Source organism: Tenebrio molitor, chromosome 4 (genome assembly GCF_963966145.1).
Source record: "Tenebrio molitor chromosome 4, icTenMoli1.1, whole genome shotgun sequence".
NCBI classification, from domain to species: Eukaryota; Metazoa; Arthropoda; class Insecta; order Coleoptera; family Tenebrionidae; genus Tenebrio; species Tenebrio molitor.
The window spans coordinates 16,169,506-16,187,778 of NC_091049.1; the positions used below are offsets into that span (position 1 = coordinate 16,169,506).

At 40.3% G+C, this 18,273-nt stretch overlaps 1 long non-coding RNA gene across 1 annotated transcript; it reads left to right on the forward strand.

Annotated features, from left to right (window-relative positions):
- Positions 1 to 2,065: 2,065 nt before the first annotated feature.
- Positions 2,066 to 6,048, forward strand: LOC138128793 (uncharacterized). Its single transcript, XR_011158912.1, has 2 exons — positions 2,066 to 5,218; positions 5,682 to 6,048. It is a non-coding gene; the product is annotated as an uncharacterized lncRNA (long non-coding RNA).
- Positions 6,049 to 18,273: the final 12,225 nt, after the last annotated feature.

Consider the following 18,273-nt stretch of genomic DNA (forward strand, 5'->3'; position numbering starts at 1 on the left):
TCTATCAGAATCCTTGTTTAACTTGGCACCAATTGATTTCAAAAAGTGTTTGTTTTCTGATACGTTCTCAGGATATATATTCAAAGAACCCGTGAGCTGTTGAATATACTTTGGGTGAGGTAGAATAAGAAAATTATTCGATCTCAGCGTTTCCTAGCATTTTTTTGATTGCATAAAAATGAAAAAGGCGGTAATTATCACTTTGGAACTGTAGCGCTTCTGTTTTTTAAAAATAAGAGAAAATTGTTCACTTAAAAAATATATTCGGCTGATTTTCTCTTCACTATCATCTTCTTGCATTAATTTATATTTTTTATCACTGTTCTTACGGAAAACCGAACCCATCTCCACCCTGCACCCTGATCAGTCCTTTTGGTATTTTGACAATTTAACAACTGACCAGACTTTAGTTTGAAAATAGTATAGTTTAGTTTTTTATCTACAACATCTGTTAATCTATTTATCTAATCCCGTGGGATAAATGATACTAATCCCACTAATTTTGAGTGGGATAAGAACTTCATTACCTCACGCATTTTCATTACCTTACTCAGTGAGGTAATGAGTTTTGCTACCGCACTCAGTGGGATAAATGAGTTTCATTACATCACTCAGTGGGATAAGTAAATTCTTATCCCACTGAGTGCGGTAATGAAACTCATTTATTTCACTGGCGAAAATCAATAGATAAGATTTATTTTTTTAATTTGGGGCGGTCTTAGATAAAATTTTGTACATAACACGTGGGCTAAAGCATATTACAGGAAACTGGTGTGATTACAGATATACTCGGACTAACGCCCTCGTCATCTGCAATCTTCACATTCGAGTCCTGTAATATTGCTTTTATGCCGCTAATTATATAATAGTTATTTACACAATTAGTGGGATAAAAGCAATATTACAGGATTCGAGTGTGATGATTGCAGATGACGAGTGCGTCAGCCCGAGTTCATCTGTAATCACACGAGTTTCCTGTAATATGCTTTAGCCCACGTGTTATGTACAAAATTTTATCTAAGACCGCCCCGAATTAAAAAAAAAAAGGTAAATCTTATTTATTTACACCAGTTTCATTACACCACTCAGTGGAATAATGACTTACTTATCCCACTGAGTGGGGTAATGAAGCTCACTTATCCCACTGAGTGGAGTAATGAAATGCGTCCGGTAATGAAGTTCCTTATTCCACTCAAATGAGTGGGATAAGTGTCATTTATCCCACGGGATTAGATAAAAACTATTATTCCATTAGCAATCAATTGCAAGTTATTGCCGATTTCCTTTAGGACCGTTAAAGTCTGTTCACAAATCTCATCCATTGGGCGCTTACCTTTTCGACTAGTGGACGTCTTCAAATAATTGTGATAATCATGACTTTGGATATTGCAGTTCTGAATATTTTTGTTGAACTGCATGTTATTACTGGGAGTTGCTGCATGTGGATGGTGTCACTGACATTGAGGAAGTTGATGATAGCTCATTCACATTCTCATCACAAACTTTTGGGTCATTTGTAAAATCAAACTAAAATGCTTTAAGGTATATGATTGTTGATTGATTCTCAAAACATATTTTAAGAACTTACACCACTTTCACGCCTGGCAAGTCCCTCATGAAATGTTTTTCCCAAAAGCGGGAGAATTTTTTCCTCATAAACGTTTAAGCCTTTTGTTTTAAATTGTACGTGAAATCAGTCCATGGCTACAATGTGGTTGGTAGGTACATTATTACTCTTAAATTAATTTCTACTGCATACTTTTGCCACTTGTCAGTCTTTCTTTCTCCTATTCCCATAGTTCCATAGTTAACCTTTCCTGTTATTTTTTATGGGTGTCTCTGGCAGAGGGTACATTCAAACGTCTAACCGCAAAATCACTGTGATTTTCCATGAAAGTCACTAACACCTCCCAATGTATATCCGATACTTTAAACGCCTTCATTATTTTCTTTTTTATCAGTCACTTATATTTATTATATCACAAACATCCACACTACCTAACCTCACAACACAACAAACGTATATAGCATCTATAGCATGTATCTGATAGAGAGACAAATATATTGTCGTCAAAATTTCATGTATTCGGATTAATTGTTAAATTTTGTATAATTTATCGACAATATTTTATGTGCTTAAGTGAATGTTTAGAATTTATATTTTTTATATCGTCAACATTTTTATGAACTTGAGTTAATGCGTGGGATTTTATTTTAACCCCGACGAAGTCAAGAGCATGCAGCTGGGGTGATTAACTATCGAGCCCCAGCTAGGTCGTAAATGTCATAATTATCACACTTCTGCATTTAAAACTGTTTAGTTTCAGTTTTTGGAAGCATTCTGTAACACACCGCCGAATAATAAAGAGCTGATTTTGATGTTTAACGTTTTCTTTCGTTTAAAATATAATTAATTCCCTATATCAGAAGTGGGATCGTTCGAGTGTTGTGCGAAAAACTGTTGTGGTTGTGATTGTGATAAAGAAAAATACATCGCAATGTTTGAGGCTCGCGCCTTTCAGTGCGACTTCAGATTCGTCGACTACATCAGAGTTTTGGATGAATTCTGGGGACGACATTCGCGGACAAGCTGCTATTATACCACGCGAAGCCATACCCGTGGACACGAGAGCATCCGACTGTCCATATTTAATCCAGAAGAGGAAAATGCCAGGGACTGGATCACCGACAATGAAAGAGCGAAAAAGATGTACGGCTGGGACGAGTACGAGACAATACACCGGGTGTCGCCCTATCTTGTTGGAGAGGCCTTGGAATGGTTCAAAAGGTGGAAGATTTCGGACAGGAAATGGTCGAATTTTATTATCGAACTACGTTGTTCTTTTTGAGGCGAATCGACTTTGGAATAAGGTTTGAAATGGAATTTGAATGTACAGTAAGTCCAGTACTTTTCCCTCGTATCTCGTTTGATAGTGTTGTGTAGCCCGATTTTGTCGGTACTTCGCTACACTTTCTTTTGGGCTACCTGTCGTCGAATGTGTAATAATACTAAAGGTTGTCCTTAATCTATTTATTTACAATTAAAAAGTACAACGTTCGTGACTAGTTTTCAGAAGACGATAAGACGAACTGTTTCGACCACCGTGGTGGCGTCCTCTTAAATATGCCCTAAACTGCCTGCTAAAATAAACTACCTGCTAAAAGGAGGGTGTTTGGCTAGCAGTACGTCATAACAATAGGTATGCCAGATGCCAGGACGAAATTGGCTCATTTTAACCCGTTAAATAAAAATCTAACCGAGTTGGAACTTGTAAATGCTAATTGACGGGGTATTGAATGCAATAAAACACGAGATGAGGTGACACAGGCTCAAAAATAATCAGTGTCAGACCTTACTTTACTTTTTGTGAATTTGATTATTTCGGGAAAACTTCTGTCGGCGCACGTGTTTATCGAAACAAACGCGTCAGCACCCCTTGATCGGTTCACGTCGAGAAAACAGCAAAAATGTTATTTTAATTGTGGTCTTCGCGGACATTTGAGACATGTACTCGGCAAAGGCCGAACACCGTAGTCGCAGAAACGAAAAATCAGTAAAGTTCTTGTGCTCCGGCAGGTCTTCGGACTGTTTGACTGTCATCAGTGTCATCATTCGCGGAGTACCGGTTGATGTTCTTATCTTATTGATACCGGAACTGATCTGTCACTTGTCGGCGGTGCGGTTGTGCGGAGGTTGCAGCTGTAACCCCGGAGTTGTTTTGTACCCGCAAAAACCATGAATTAATCAATTATTTCGGAGGTAAAAATTACGGAAAAGGTTACGTTTTGTAGTAATTTCCGGAACTTACCGTCGAAGTGGATTTTTATATTATTCCTAAAATGACGGATCGACCCTTGTTACCGACATTTGGGCTAAGGAGTTAATTTCATTTCATCGTAAGCCCAATAAAGAAGTTAGATTATTTCAAAACAAATTACCCGGTATAATGAATTTAGGCAAATACAAGGAACCGCAATTGAATAAAAGCAACAATAATAATGAGCAGTATTTACCTGAAAACGCACCTAAATCGCTAAAAGATTCAATTTTTGAGATTCAGTCACTTTTTACCACCGGTACCGCTTGTTCGACTGTCACAATGGGTGAATTTAAAATTTGTTTGACGACTAATGTTCTCGTTAGGTCAGGTGTTACCGTATTTCGAACGCAAGAAGGCAAAAGTCTCGTGGAATTATTGATGATTTATCTCAAAGGGGAATAGTTTGACACTCTTGCTCACCGTACGCAAGTCCGATTTTATTAATAAAAAAAAAAAAGGGAATGGTTCTTCCAGAATGTGCGTAGATTATCGCGCATTAAATCGATTACAGTACAGGATCAGTTTTACCTAATGCCTCGAATTGAGAATCAAATCGATTGATTGTAAGGCAACAAGTTGTTTAGCTCTTTACACATGACAAGTGGGTTCCATCAAATCCCGATTAAAAAAAAGACTGAATTAAAAAAAAAAAAGAAAACCTATTTATTACTACTCAGGGAACTCAGATGAAATCTTTAAAAATGCCTTTTGGGTTAGCTAATGCTCTACCCGTTTACCAAAGGGGAAAATTTGATTTAAAACTATTTCTTTGTTCCGAACGACCAAGAGGTTGATCACCGATAAATGCTTTCTGTTAATCTGCTAAACGATTGTTATAGGAATTTAGAATTAACCTTCACCTCGTTGCACCACATGAACATCGCGCGAATGAGCAAGTGGAGTACTACATGTCCACCATTGCAGACGTGCTGCGAGTAGAGTGCAGAGATGGTCCATGTACCTGGTCCGAGGGACTCTGGAAGATCCAGCTTGTCTCAAACACGACGATGCCGAAATCCAGGGGGTCTGCACCACTGCACCGGTTGTTTGGTCGAAAACGTTCCAACAATTGAGCGTTGAATGGTTTGGCAGTAAAAGAAACACCACCCAACAGGAGGATCATGCGCGAAGGAGTAGCAAAATCACTAGTCAGGAATGCTGCAAGACAAGAAAAGGGCGCTAAGCCAGCTGGCCCTATCTTCGTGGTTGCAGACCTAGTGGCTCTGAAGAGAGTGGTCAACAGGCGACACAAGTTGGCACTCCGTTGTAAAGGCCCTTATGAAGTAGTTAGGAGTAAAGTCGCCTGGGAGGTACCTTTTGAACCGGATCTCACCCTTGTTGAGGTGTACCTCAGCCGCGACGGAGCACCTTAAAAGGTGGTTGAAGAAGAGGATACGGTATTTATTATTACTGATGTTCGGATGATGTCACATTGGCACTCAGATGTCAAAGTCGGCACACCAAAAGATGTTGTTTGATGTCACGTTGGTACTCAGATATCAAAGTTGGCACACGGAAAGATGTTGTTTGATGTCACGTTGGTACTCAGATATCAAAGTTGGCACACGAAAAGATGTTATTTGATGTCACGTTGGTACTCAGATATCAAAGTTGGCACACGAAAAGATGTTATTCGATGTCACATTGGTACGCAGATATCAAAGTTGGCACACCGAAAATTGTTTTTTTATTGCTTTGTTTGAATGTCACATTGATAGTTCGATATCAAGGTCGGCATAATGAGTGATTGTTACATTATTGGATATTACGTTGGTTTCATAAAAATCAAAGTAGAAATAAAAGAAAGTCTGACATGACACTGGTAGTAAATGTGTGTTGCTCATTGTATTGTAATTACAGGTACCGATCAATTGTGAAGGAACTCGAGGGCGAGCTCCATGCAGGATTGGCCGTGTCGTCAAAATTTCATGTATTCGGATTAATTGTTAAATTTTGTATAATTTATCGACAATATTTTATGTGCTTAAGTGAATGTTTAGAATTTATATTTTTTATATCGTCAACATTTTTATGAACTTGAGTTAATGCGTGGGATTTTATTTTAACCCCGACGAAGTCAAGAGCATGCAGCTGGGGTGATTAACTATCGAGCCCCAGCTAGGTCGTAAATGTCATAATTATCACACTTCTGCATTTAAAACTGTTTAGTTTCAGTTTTTGGAAGCATTCTGTAACACACCGCCGAATAATAAAGAGCTGATTTTGATGTTTAACGTTTTCTTTCGTTTAAAATATAATTAATTCCCTATAATATATCGTTGCAACATATATGTAGTACTTCTATACTGCCAGCTCCCTATCTTGCCCAATGTGCTGTAAGTGGGAAAACAGTAAAGGACGGCCTAGGTAGTTGGCCCATTCTACGCATGTGCAAGTATAAGTGCGGCAATGTTACATTTTTTAATCTTCGAGCGTCGTAGCTCGTGAAAGCGCCAACCGGCGGCTCGGCCAACATGGCTGAATTCACAATTTTTTATGCTGAGGTTATGATTAGGAATTAATATTTGTGGCTTCTTCCAATGTAACTTTCGACTTCCTTGAGTTTTCCTCGATGATTTTTTTTTTCCTCATTTGGTGTATTGTTGGTTGCCGCATTCCCTCGGATGTTATTTTTGCGGAAAAATACGAAACAAAAATAATGAGAAAGAAATATTTATGGGTCCTACATTGTGTTTTATTTTTCATTTTGTTTAATTAGGTTCTAGCGAGAGGCCGTACCTTCGGAAGGTTTTTCCAAATAGAATTAAAACGATTGAACACTTCACTTAAATTTTATTTAACAAATAATCGAGTGTGGTGGTGTTTGGTCCCAACAAATTATAGAAATAAATAAATGAATTTAATAATAGAAGTTGGTGGAAATTTGACCCAATGAAATTTGACTCTCGGCCCACGAATTGAGATCGGATTCATGAATAAATGACTAAGCTGAGCAAATATATGAGTTTATGGCGCGAACGAGTTTGAGATGCGAACTATGTGATCCGATTTAGATTACAATTATTGAAGCATTGCTTATGTTAAAAATTTATTGAAAAAAAAACTTAGATAGGTATATAAATATTACACTTATTACAAATATCACTGGTGCTTAAATAACACTAGTTTTGTTAATTTCTTTCGTAAAATGTCTTTTTTTTTCAGTTTTTTTACACTCATAAAATAATCTTGCATCCAGATATAAATTAATAATTGATTTGCATAATTCTGTCCGATGATTATTTAGGAGATTTTTGTTATCAAAAAAATTTTCTATTTCAACATGGTCGTCTATGATTTTGTTTGAAAATGGAACCCCGATATAACTAAAAATTTTATTAATTAAAAATTCTTTTACATTGTTCTTCAGCAAGTTTAGTGAATACTGCCGAATAATTTTTTCGCAAATTGCGCAAATGTCGGAAACGTCTTTTGCTGGTGCCAAATAAGGTCCCCTCTTTTTTAAATTGGATAAAATTGGCATTTTTTCACCGACCAACTGCTCTTGGCACGTGACACATTTGGTTTTCTTTGTCACCTTTGCGACAACATAGCCCGCAATATACTCTGACACATTTTCCACGAAAGGTGATAAATCTGACATAATTTGGATGTAATTATGCCCAAAATCGATACTTTGTTGGAACCTTTTTGGTGCTTCTGGTGCTTTTTTTTTGTTGCAGAAGAACAATGTAGAATTTTTACCCCCTCGAAAAGGCAATTCCCCGTTTCAAATTCTTTAAGTTCGTGACGAACTAACAATCTTCTGTAGGCGCTTTTTAACTGAACAACTTTCGGATTATTGTTGAAACCTCCTCTAAAGCGAATTGCACTAAAAAAGGTCTCAAGGAAATCTTGAGACAATTTATATGTCAATAAATATGACATTCCCAAAGGTTTTACTTTTGCATATAGTGCGAACATGTTTCTTAAAAGAACTATCATTCCAAGAAATCCCGTTTCTTCCAGTCTGTAGAATGGGAACCTCTTGTTCATCGCGCAATGAACATATATATGTTTCAAACTGTTCGGCATGAATTTTCAACGATTCGTATGTCTCATCTGTTAAAGGAGTATTGAAGTCGCCTTTTGCAAATTTATTTTTGCAGTTAAAAATATCCCCCATGTTGTTGAAATTTAAACAAAATTCTGCTGTAGGTTGTGTGTCCACAAATTTTTGCGCTACAGATTTCTCTAATTTGATTTTATTTACAAATGTTTAGAACAAATTCTTAGACGAGAAACATCGTCTACATCAGTTAGGTCACATGCATCCAACCACAATTTAAGGATATTTGGTTAATTTTGGAAATCTGAAAACATTTAATGAATTATTCTTCCTGCATTTGAACTTTTTCCATGAATAATGCAAATAAACTAGGCAAAAATGAATAGGGAATTTTTCCATTTTTGAATTTTTTATAAATACAGTTTAAAATTTGTAATTTGAAATGTGTTAGAAATATATTAATATACACATTAAATGTAATCTTTCAAGCACCTGTAACATTTAAAATTTATCCAGTGTTTAAGAATACGTGGGAGGATTGGGGCAATTATTTTGCTTTCCATGAAAAATTGTGGAATTCCCTATTCATTTTTGGCTAGTTTATATAATAAAAATATTGTCCTTTGTTTTGGGTGTTCTACACAAATAACAAAGTCGCACCATTTGCAGGATCTTAACAATCTCCTTAAACGATAATTGAGTTTTTAACTTGTAACCGACGCTTGTAATAACTCGAAAAACCACATCCAAACCTCAAAGACAGAAAGTGACAGTTTCGTTGACAGAAAGTATAAACATCTCTGATTCGTTTAGAAGAGGTCTGAGAGGCAGGCGTATTACAACTTCGGTACCGAGAGATTTGAGATAGCGATATCTAGCTATACCGTAATGTTTTCCCGGTGTTTCTCTCTTTTACTGGCAATATAGAAGTACTACATATACGAGGGCTGTCCGGCGGAAAGTGAGCCTAGGATAGAAAGACTGATTTTTGAAGAGTATTATATTTTTTATTTTTCAATATAATCTCCATCTGTTTCAATGCACCTTTCACATCTGCCGTACAATTGTTTTATCCCGCGAAAAAAATATTCCGAAACTTTGTCTTCAAAATGCTCATTTACAGCTGACTTCATTTCCTCTTCACCTGAAAATCTTCTACCTCGTAACACCTTTTTTAAATCTTTAAAGAGATAAAAATCGCTGGGAGCCAGATCTGGACTGTAGGGTGGATGGTTAAGTTCTTCGAAGCCCATATCTCGTACAGCACGCTTTGCAACTTGAGCTGTGTGAACCGGCGCGTTGTCCTGTAATAGAAGAATTCCTCTGCTAAGTTTGCCTCTGCGTTTCTCAACGATGGCTTGTCGCAATTGGATAATTAAGTCAGCATAATATTGCCCGTTCATCGTTCTTCCTCTAGGGAGGTAATCCACCAAAAGTATTCCTGCGCTATCCCAAAATATCGTTGCCATTAATTTGGTAGCCACTCTTTGCACCTTGAACTTGCGCGGTGGCTTTTCTCCCTTTTTTATCCATTGCATGGACTCTTGTTTGGATTCTGGATCATACTGATAAATCCACGTTTCATCACAGGTTACAATGCGATGACAAATTGAATCCAAATCATCCTCACATAAATGAAGAAAATCTCGCGAACATTCCACCCTTCGGTTCCGTTGTAGCGGAGTCAACATTTTGGGCACCCAACGCGCGCTCACCTTACTCATTAATAAATGATTATGAAGGATCTCTCCAACACGATCCTTGCTGATCTTTAGTTCCTCTGCTATCTGACGAACCCGAATTCGACGATCTTCGAGGACTAATTTTTCCACTTTTTTAATATTTTCGTCCGTAACGACAGTGCAAGACGGTCCTGGGTGCTCATCGTCTTTAATTGACCCTCGTCCGTCTTTAAACAGCCGAGTCCACCTTTTGACCGTTGCATATGATGGTGAACATTGTTGATAAGTGGCCAATAATTCTTCGTTGATTTCTTTGGCACATTTACCTTTTTTTACAAGGTACTTTATCACAGCACGATATTCAAATTTCCATAAAGACAAGGTTTCACCAGACATGTTGCTGTTTATTGGACGTTTACTCAACAACTGTCACATCAATCATATTAAAATTTGACACATCAGCTATTGAGATATCTGTGTACTCACACAGTTCAAGTTTTTTTTTTTTAAACGCCGCCTTCTAGATGAGGCTCAATTTCCGCCGGACTCCCCTCGTATGCGTTGCAAGCTCGACACCTCTCGAGCTGCCTTCAAAACTAACCTAACTTCAACGATACGACGATCATCTAGATGGTTACCAGAATCACTAAAATCGTCGGTCCGCGACTATCGACTGTCGTATCGTTAAACCAGAATCCGACCCCAGATGAAGATGACAGATTAAAAAGTATTGCTAAACATGCAAACGGAATATCTAAACGAATTTTAACAAGGACAAGCTGATTTTTTAAAGTTAAATTACTTACGATTTTATCGTTATGCCTAACCACACTCTCGCTACACTCAGTCAATATTTTAAGGAGATCTAAATCAACACCGCAAAAGCTTTTAGTTTTTCGTTGTTGTTTAAAACATATTGCAAGTTAAAAGAACCACCAAGATCATCAGTTGGCGTTGATTTGTCTACCAAGACCTTCGTCGTTATTATAGTAAGAAGCGTTACCTATTAGTAGTTTGTCGACGTTTTAAGGTTTTATGGTGATGATCGTTGAATGATCGTTGCGGGCGTTGGCCCGACGTGCCTACCCGAAGGCAAACTTACCCAAAGGTATAAAATCGGTTGGTAGAAAGTGCTTACTGATAAAGACCGTTTTTTCCGTAGATAACAAGAGCTTGTTGTTTGTGGTGCAGTGATGATGGCTAGACCGTCAGCCTATGCCACTACTTTTGTGCCCTCGGGACAGGCGGAGTCAAGTAACGGGTCTAGCAGAAGGTTCCACAAGGTAGGTCCCAGTACCGAGCCTTGGGGGCAGCCCTAAGTGACATTTTTTGTTACTGTCACATTTCCCTGCGTAAATGACACCGCGCGGTCAGTTAAATAGTTCTTGATAATTGCCAGGATCTCGTGCGGAAGTTGCTTGATCCGGAGGGTGTCGAACAGGCCAGGCCACCAGACATTATCGAAAGCGCCCCGTATGTCCACGAAGATTGTTAAAACATATTTCCGAGGCGAGTCAGAGACCGCTGGTTTGTAGGTTAGAAGGGCGTCGGTGGTGGAGCGGCCCGATGTAAATCCAAATTGGTGAGGGGAGTGCAACGGTGTCAAAACGTCTGAGAGTTTGATTTTTATTAATTTCTCTTCCCATATGTGGGAAGCAGTGTGATTGGACGATAATTTTTTACGCTGCCTGTATCTCCCGCGGGGTCCTTTAGTAGAATCACCAAATTGCCATGTTTCCAGGTTCTCGGGAAATATCCGAGATTCCAGCACGCATTCAGAATTCTCAGCAGGGACTGTCCAGTATGCGGGTGCGTCAATTTGATAAGCCGCCCCGAAAGGCGATCCAACCCCGGGGCTTTGTTTGGCCGCAGTTCGTGCACGAGGCGGTCAAGTTCCTCGATTGAAAACGGATCGGTGTTGTGCTTCAGCGGAGTGATAGAGATGAAGTCACGATGGCTATTCTGTTGGAGTCCCGTATTCGAGGATGGATCGTCGTCCGGTAGCAATTTGTGATGTAGATACTCTAGCGTGTCGCGTGTTGTCAGGGTTATCGTGTCATCATCGCGTGTAAAACAGCTAAGGACTCCCGACTTATGGAATTTTTCCGCAGCAAGCTTGTACGTAATTCCCCACGGATTTGCATTAAGGTCGTGTTGTACGAAGCGGTCCCAGCTTTTTTTCCTGGCGATGCACAGTGGGCCAAACGAGTATAAAATGTGGACAAAATTATGATTATGATTTTAATGCCATATAATAGGCGTAAGTAACATGGGAAAAATAATGAAAAAATTCAAAATAGATAGGGATGGTTTTTAGAGGGGTGTTTTTTCTAAAATCGGGGTAAAAAAATACAATTTTAATTATAATGAGTTACAATTGGTCCAACTAATACGGAAACATTAATGAAAAAAATATAAAGTGGACAGGGGAGATTTTAAGGGGTGTTTTTGTTCATAAAAACGTTACTAAATTTTTCTTTCACAGTCACTATGTTCACAAACATCTCTAATACCATGAAAATAAAGAAACAAATTTCAGACCCGAGGGTGTGTCCTAAGGGGTGGTTTTCTGGTAAAGTTATCAAGATTATGAGTTTTTTTTTTAACTCAACTATATTCAGAATAGCCATAGACTATGTATAGTAAATAAAAAAAAAATAATTGCAGGGTGGTTATTTAATGAAGTAGTTCGCCAAATGACCATGTATGAAATGTGGACAAAACTATTTAGAATTTGTATTGCTATAAAAACACTGCTTTGAGATTTTAAATTATACAAAAGCTTTGCTTAACGACTTCTTAATTAGTTTTATATGGAAAAGTGGTTACAGAAAAATAGAAAAATAAATTATTTTTCAGTCACTACTGCTATCGGAGTGTGTTTCACTAGATTCTTCCGAGATGTCGTCTGATATGATGGCCGTTAAATTTTGCTCTTCTTCACTTGGGGGAGATAAAAGCTGTAGAACTTCCGCAGAAAGACTTTTCCTTAATTTTTGAGGCAACTTTCTGAGTGAAGTTACATAAGGATCCGATGAAACAAGCAATAGATTGAGTCGTGGTTTCTCTTGATACTTTTCTTGTGTGACTTCTTCTATAAAGTTTCAAATCCTTATTTCTGGTTTTTTGTGCTTCTTCAGAAAGCTGTCCCATTGGAAGTAAAGCATGCTCAATGATTTCTGCACCATGAATAAGAATTTAAGTTGGGCTGTTTCCAAAGCATAATTTTTAAAAGCTTGTACATTTAATTGGAAGCCGGAAGAAATAGCTTCAAGTATCACGGAACAGTTTTTAATAAGCCCTTTGTCGATACCGGTAATATTTCAAGATTCCTAAACAAACGTCGAGCAGTGTTACCATCGTTTGAAGTACCACTACCTCCAGGCTTTACGTGGTCAACCAATAATCCTAACTGAGTTTTAAAATCTTCTTGCACTCTCTTTTTTCTATTTGCAAATAATTCCCTCTCTTCAGGTTGTCTAACTTGCCACTTTTTAAAATCTAAACGGTAAGAAATATGAATAATACACTCAAAAAACCTTATCCAGGCGTGCAATCGCGACAAACCAAAACGATATGCGGTTTCATCGACTTCTCTTGCGGTTACTCCCGCCACATTGATCATTTGGGTAGGAGTTGCATTGCAAATATAGCATTTCTGTGCAGATGTTGTATCAGTTATGGCATTACAAATCTTCCCATCTAACATTGTAAGTGCCATTTGGTGTGTCACAAAAAACGTTTTGTTTGCGACACGAACTTGGGTTTTCTTTAGATCACTAATTTGCTTTTCAATATAATCTATTTCGTGTTTTGAAATTTCGGTTGTTTCTTTTTTAAATTGCAAGCGAATAGGCCTACAATATGTGACCGAAGAAGGCCGCGGATTTTGCCACAAAATAACTTTATTTGGTGCCGAACTTGAATATAATTGAAGCGGTACAAACGAACTTATAAACATGTCACTGTCACGCAAATTTTCCCTTGACTTTTGCTTATATTCACTGTGTCCCGTACGAATCCGTCAGATTCTGTTCCGAGAGTGCTTCAACGAGTTGGTACTGAGTAACGCTCGCAGGCACATCGGCGATCAGCATGCGGGGCCATCTCTTCTTTATTGGAACCGCTTTAAGTCGCAGATCTTTCAGAATTTGCGAGTCTGCAAGTTTTAAGATGGAGTCGCAACGTGAGTCCAGGAGTACAGCGTTATCTTTCATCGCAACTATTTTGTCCACCTTAATTCCGTAATCACACGGGGCCCTTGATTGAAGGATCTTTTTGGTGTCCTCAGCGGTGCGGATTCCCGGGCAGTCGGGTTCAGGAATGATCGTCATCTTAAATTTTGGGGGCGCGGGTGCTGAGACAGGGACCTATTTACTAGCTGGGGCTAAAGTCGGAGCGCGCGCGGCGATGGCCCCATATGTGGGCGCATCAGTCGTATTGCAGAGTTGGGAAGACACTGCTTCCCTGACAATATTACAGATTCGTTTCTCATCTAAAGAAGACCCTTGAGTTGTAGGAGTGGACTCGAATTTGCAAGCCAGTAAGGCTACTAGGCCACGTTGTATGAGGTCAAGCGCGAGCAGAGTGTTTTGCCGTTTGGCATTTGATTCTTTTAGGGTGAGTAAAAAATCGCGGGCAACAGTTAAATTTGCGCTGCATACCTCGATAATGCTGCGAGGATCCTCCAGGTCACTATCCTCGAATTGAGTTAGGGTGGCTAGCTGCCCTGCCACACTGGTTTCTCCTGGGATGTATGTTGTTGAATGGAAGTCTGAAGTCTGAAGTCTGTGGATGTATATGGGGCACATGTTTGAGGCGGTGTGATGGGCTATGTCTTTAGATCCGCTGCGCTGGCAATTTACACATCTGTGATTGTTTGGGTTCTCGCGATTTGGACACCTGCTTGCTTCGTGGTCAGAGCTGGAACAATAGCCGCAAGCCTGGGGAGAGTTGCAATTTTTAGCGATGTGTCCGTACCGTTGGCAGTTATAACATCTCGTTACAGTAAGAAAATCACGAATCTGATGTGATCGCCATGACGTCTATATCCGTCCGGTCTGCAGAAAGTGCCGGCGCGCTGCTGGGTGCACTTCTATTATGTAATTCACGGATTCGTTTGGGGCACTTAACTACGAGTTATCTGGACGTCTTCGGCCATGTTTGTAGATTTTCCTGACAAAATGGTCTGAAACCGAGTCCGGTAGATTTTGTCCACTCAGTTCTTCCAGAAGCTGCTCTTGTGTAACATTTGCTGGTACATCCATTATCTGCATTTTCGGCCACATCTTTCTTATCGGGACCGCTTTCAATTTCAGGTCTTTGAGAACTTGCGAATCTCCCAGCTTTAAAATCGAGTCACAGCGTGATTCGAGTAGTACCGCGTTGTCTTTTGTCTTTCATTGTTACTCGTATGCCATATTCGCGGGCAGAGTGGGATAGAAGAATTCGTTTTGTATCTTCTGCAGTGTGCACTCCAGGACAGTCTTCTTCGGGGACGATTGTAATTTTATGTTTGGGAGGCGCGGGTTTGGTGACTTGTGTTGGTTTAGTGGCTGAGGCAGTTGGGGTTCGCGCTGCAATGGCCCCATACGTAGGCGTAGGGGCTACTGTTGATACGGAAGTTGTGAGTCTACCGCGCTCTTTACAATTTCGCAGATTCTGTTCTCGTCTATCGGGGGTGGATTTGAGTTTGATGCGAGTTCCCGCTCGTTGGACAGCAGGGTGTTTAAACCTTTCTGAATAAGCTTAAGGGCCAACAGTGTGCAGTGACGCTTTCCGAGCTGCTCTTTGCTTGTCATGATGAAGTCGCGTGCTACGGCTAGGTTAGCGCTACATACCTTAATTACAGCGCGCCAGTCGTTCATATCTGCATCTGGAAATGGGACCGGAGTTCCTAGCTGGGCAGCTACGCTACATACCTTAATTACAGCGCGCCAGTCGTTCATATCTGCATCTGGAAATTGGACCGGAGTTCCTAGCTGGGCAGCTACGCTGACTTCCGGGGTTACAGATTTCCGGAGGTTGGAGGTGGACGCCGCGGCGGGTTTTGCAGGCATTTTGATTAATTGTTCGTGCGTTTTCTGACGCTATCGGCAGAGGACCGCGTGTCCCCTACCTGGACGGCCGGAAAAGCGCACCACTTGCACAACACAGTCACTAAGGTCTATTTCCTTTCCAAATTCCGCACGTCACCTTTAATTAATTAACCGTTTTTGGATAATCTCACGGGAACTTCGACACAGGAAACGGCCTAGACGATGACGTCAGCGTCTGGCCTCGAGCGTGCGAAAGAGTCGGAGCGGAGTGGGGACGCAGCCACTGCACGTCTGCTTCGCTCGAGCGCTCGGACTCGAATGATTCGCTCACCAGGGGAGCGAACGGGCTGGAGTCGGGTCGGGGAAGGGGCGGAAAACCTGTTTGCTCACTAGGGGAACAAACGGGTAGGAGTCGGGGAACGGAAGGCTTGTTTGTGTGTTGGGAAAGAAGCGGGCCGGGAAGTGTCTGTCGTTAGCTCAGCACGCGGCTTTTGTCAACTCGATCGCGTAGTGGGGTTGCTCACGACGATTGACCCGCGGACTAGCACCGGTGGGGGACCTTGGTTCGGCGCGGAGTCCGGATACCGCCACCCGGAGAGAACACAGACTCCGGGGCTGATACGATGAACGCGGTTGACGCAGTTGAGTTCGCGCGGATTTTCTACTCCGGTACGAAGACAGAGCGGGATTTTTCCGCCACCGGGAGCGGTTTCTCCTCAGTAACTTCGTTACACATCAGTACACATATTTTCATCAGGCAAAATGTATTTTTTAAATATAACGTTTAGTGCGTCAAGAAGTGATTGGATTTTGTACAATCTGTCACCTTTTGGGCATAATTCGTTATCCGAGAAATGCCACATTCGGAGCAAAATTTCAAACCGGTTACGTGACATAGATTTAGCTGCGTTTGATAAATAGAGGTCTGATTTTCGCCAATAATCTGATGATTGGCTTATAGTTTCTTCAGATATGTCTTTCACAATAGTTTGCTCTGCATAACGATTATATCTACATGTTAGTTTATAACACAAAAATGGAACTTTGGCTCACACAGGGATTTATTATAAGTAATAAGTAATGCCAGAAAACAGCAAGTCCTTCGGCTGGTACAGTTCGAAATACTGCCGAGTCTCATTGTTCTTAATCTTGCTCTCTAGGATGTTCCGAATTCTTTTTAACTGTTCGTCTTGTAGTTGTGCTGACACGAGCCAATCACTCTCCGTTAGATCGACGTTATTTACTTCTATGTCCGCAACCGGATAACTGCTTAGTGCGTCTACATGGGTCATACGAATGCCTGGTCGATATTTGATTTGGAAGGTATAGTCTTGGACTTCTAGTCACCATCGGCCAATGCGAGGTATCAAATCTTTCTTCGAAAATGCCGTTTTCAGCGCATTGCAATCAGTGACTACGGTAAACCCAGCAGGTATACACAGAAATGCTTCAACGCATTGACCACAGCCATTGTCTCCAGTTCGTACCAGTGGTATTGTCGTTGGTCCACCGTCGTCTGCTTACTGTAGTACGCAACCACTCTCTGCTTCCCGTCATGTTCTTGCAGTAATATAGTTCCCAACCCTAGGGCGGAAGCGTCAGTGTGCAGTTCTGTCGGCAATTGGGGATTGAAGATAGCCAATACAGGTCTCGTGGTAAGGATGGACTTCACCTTCTCGAATGCCTGTTGCTGCTCGGCCTCCCAGCACCACTGCCTCCCAGCACCACTTAACGTCTTTTCGCGTCAACGGGGTTAACAACGGCTCTACAATTCGGGAATAGTCTTTGGCGAATTTTCGGAAGTATCCGGACAAACCGAGAAACTGACGAACTTGTTTCACGTTTTCCGGTGGTGTCATTGCTAAAACGGCTACTGCTACTGAAGAAAGTGCACTTGCTTAACTTTAACTTCAGATCGTTTTTTGGAACGCTTCCAGTACCAATCGCAGCCGATTCAACCCTTGTTCAATGGTCACAGAGGGTATTATAACGTCGTCCATGTACGGGAACGCGACCGTATTCCTTAATTCCCTAAATTAATATTACGCAACTCTGACTCTCAGCTCTTCAAGATAGCATGCGGTCTCCGATCGTGGAGTTAACCTAGTTCACTTCCCCCAGTCTCCTAATTTTTACCCTAGTCAGTAATAGTAGATTTATCAAATTCAAAATGGCGGACCTAAAATGGTAGACCTATTGTGAAAAAAATTAAGTTATTGCTCCGAAAGTATGTACTATAAGGTTGTCGGGGTTGTTGATTACGAATTTGATATCAGATTTATCAAATTCAAAATGGCGGACCTAAAATGGTGGACCTATTGTGAAAAAAATTAAGTCATTGCTCCGAAAGTATGTACTATAAGCTTTTTCGGGGTTGCTGATTACGAATTTGATATCAGATTTATCAAATTCAAAATGGCGGACCTAAAATGGTAGACCTATTGTGAAAAAAATTAAGTCATTGCTCCGAAAGTATGTACTACAAGCTTGTCGGCTTTGCTGATTACGAATTTGATATCAGAATTATCAAATTCAAAATGGCGGACCTAAAATGGTAGACCTATTGTGAAAAAAATTTAGTCATTGCTCCGAAAGTATGTACTATAAGCTTTTCGGGGTCGCTGATTACGAATTTGATATCAGATTTATCAAATTCAAAATGGCGAACCCAAAATGGGGGACGTATTTTGAAAAAACATAAGTTATTGCAATGAAAAATTGTA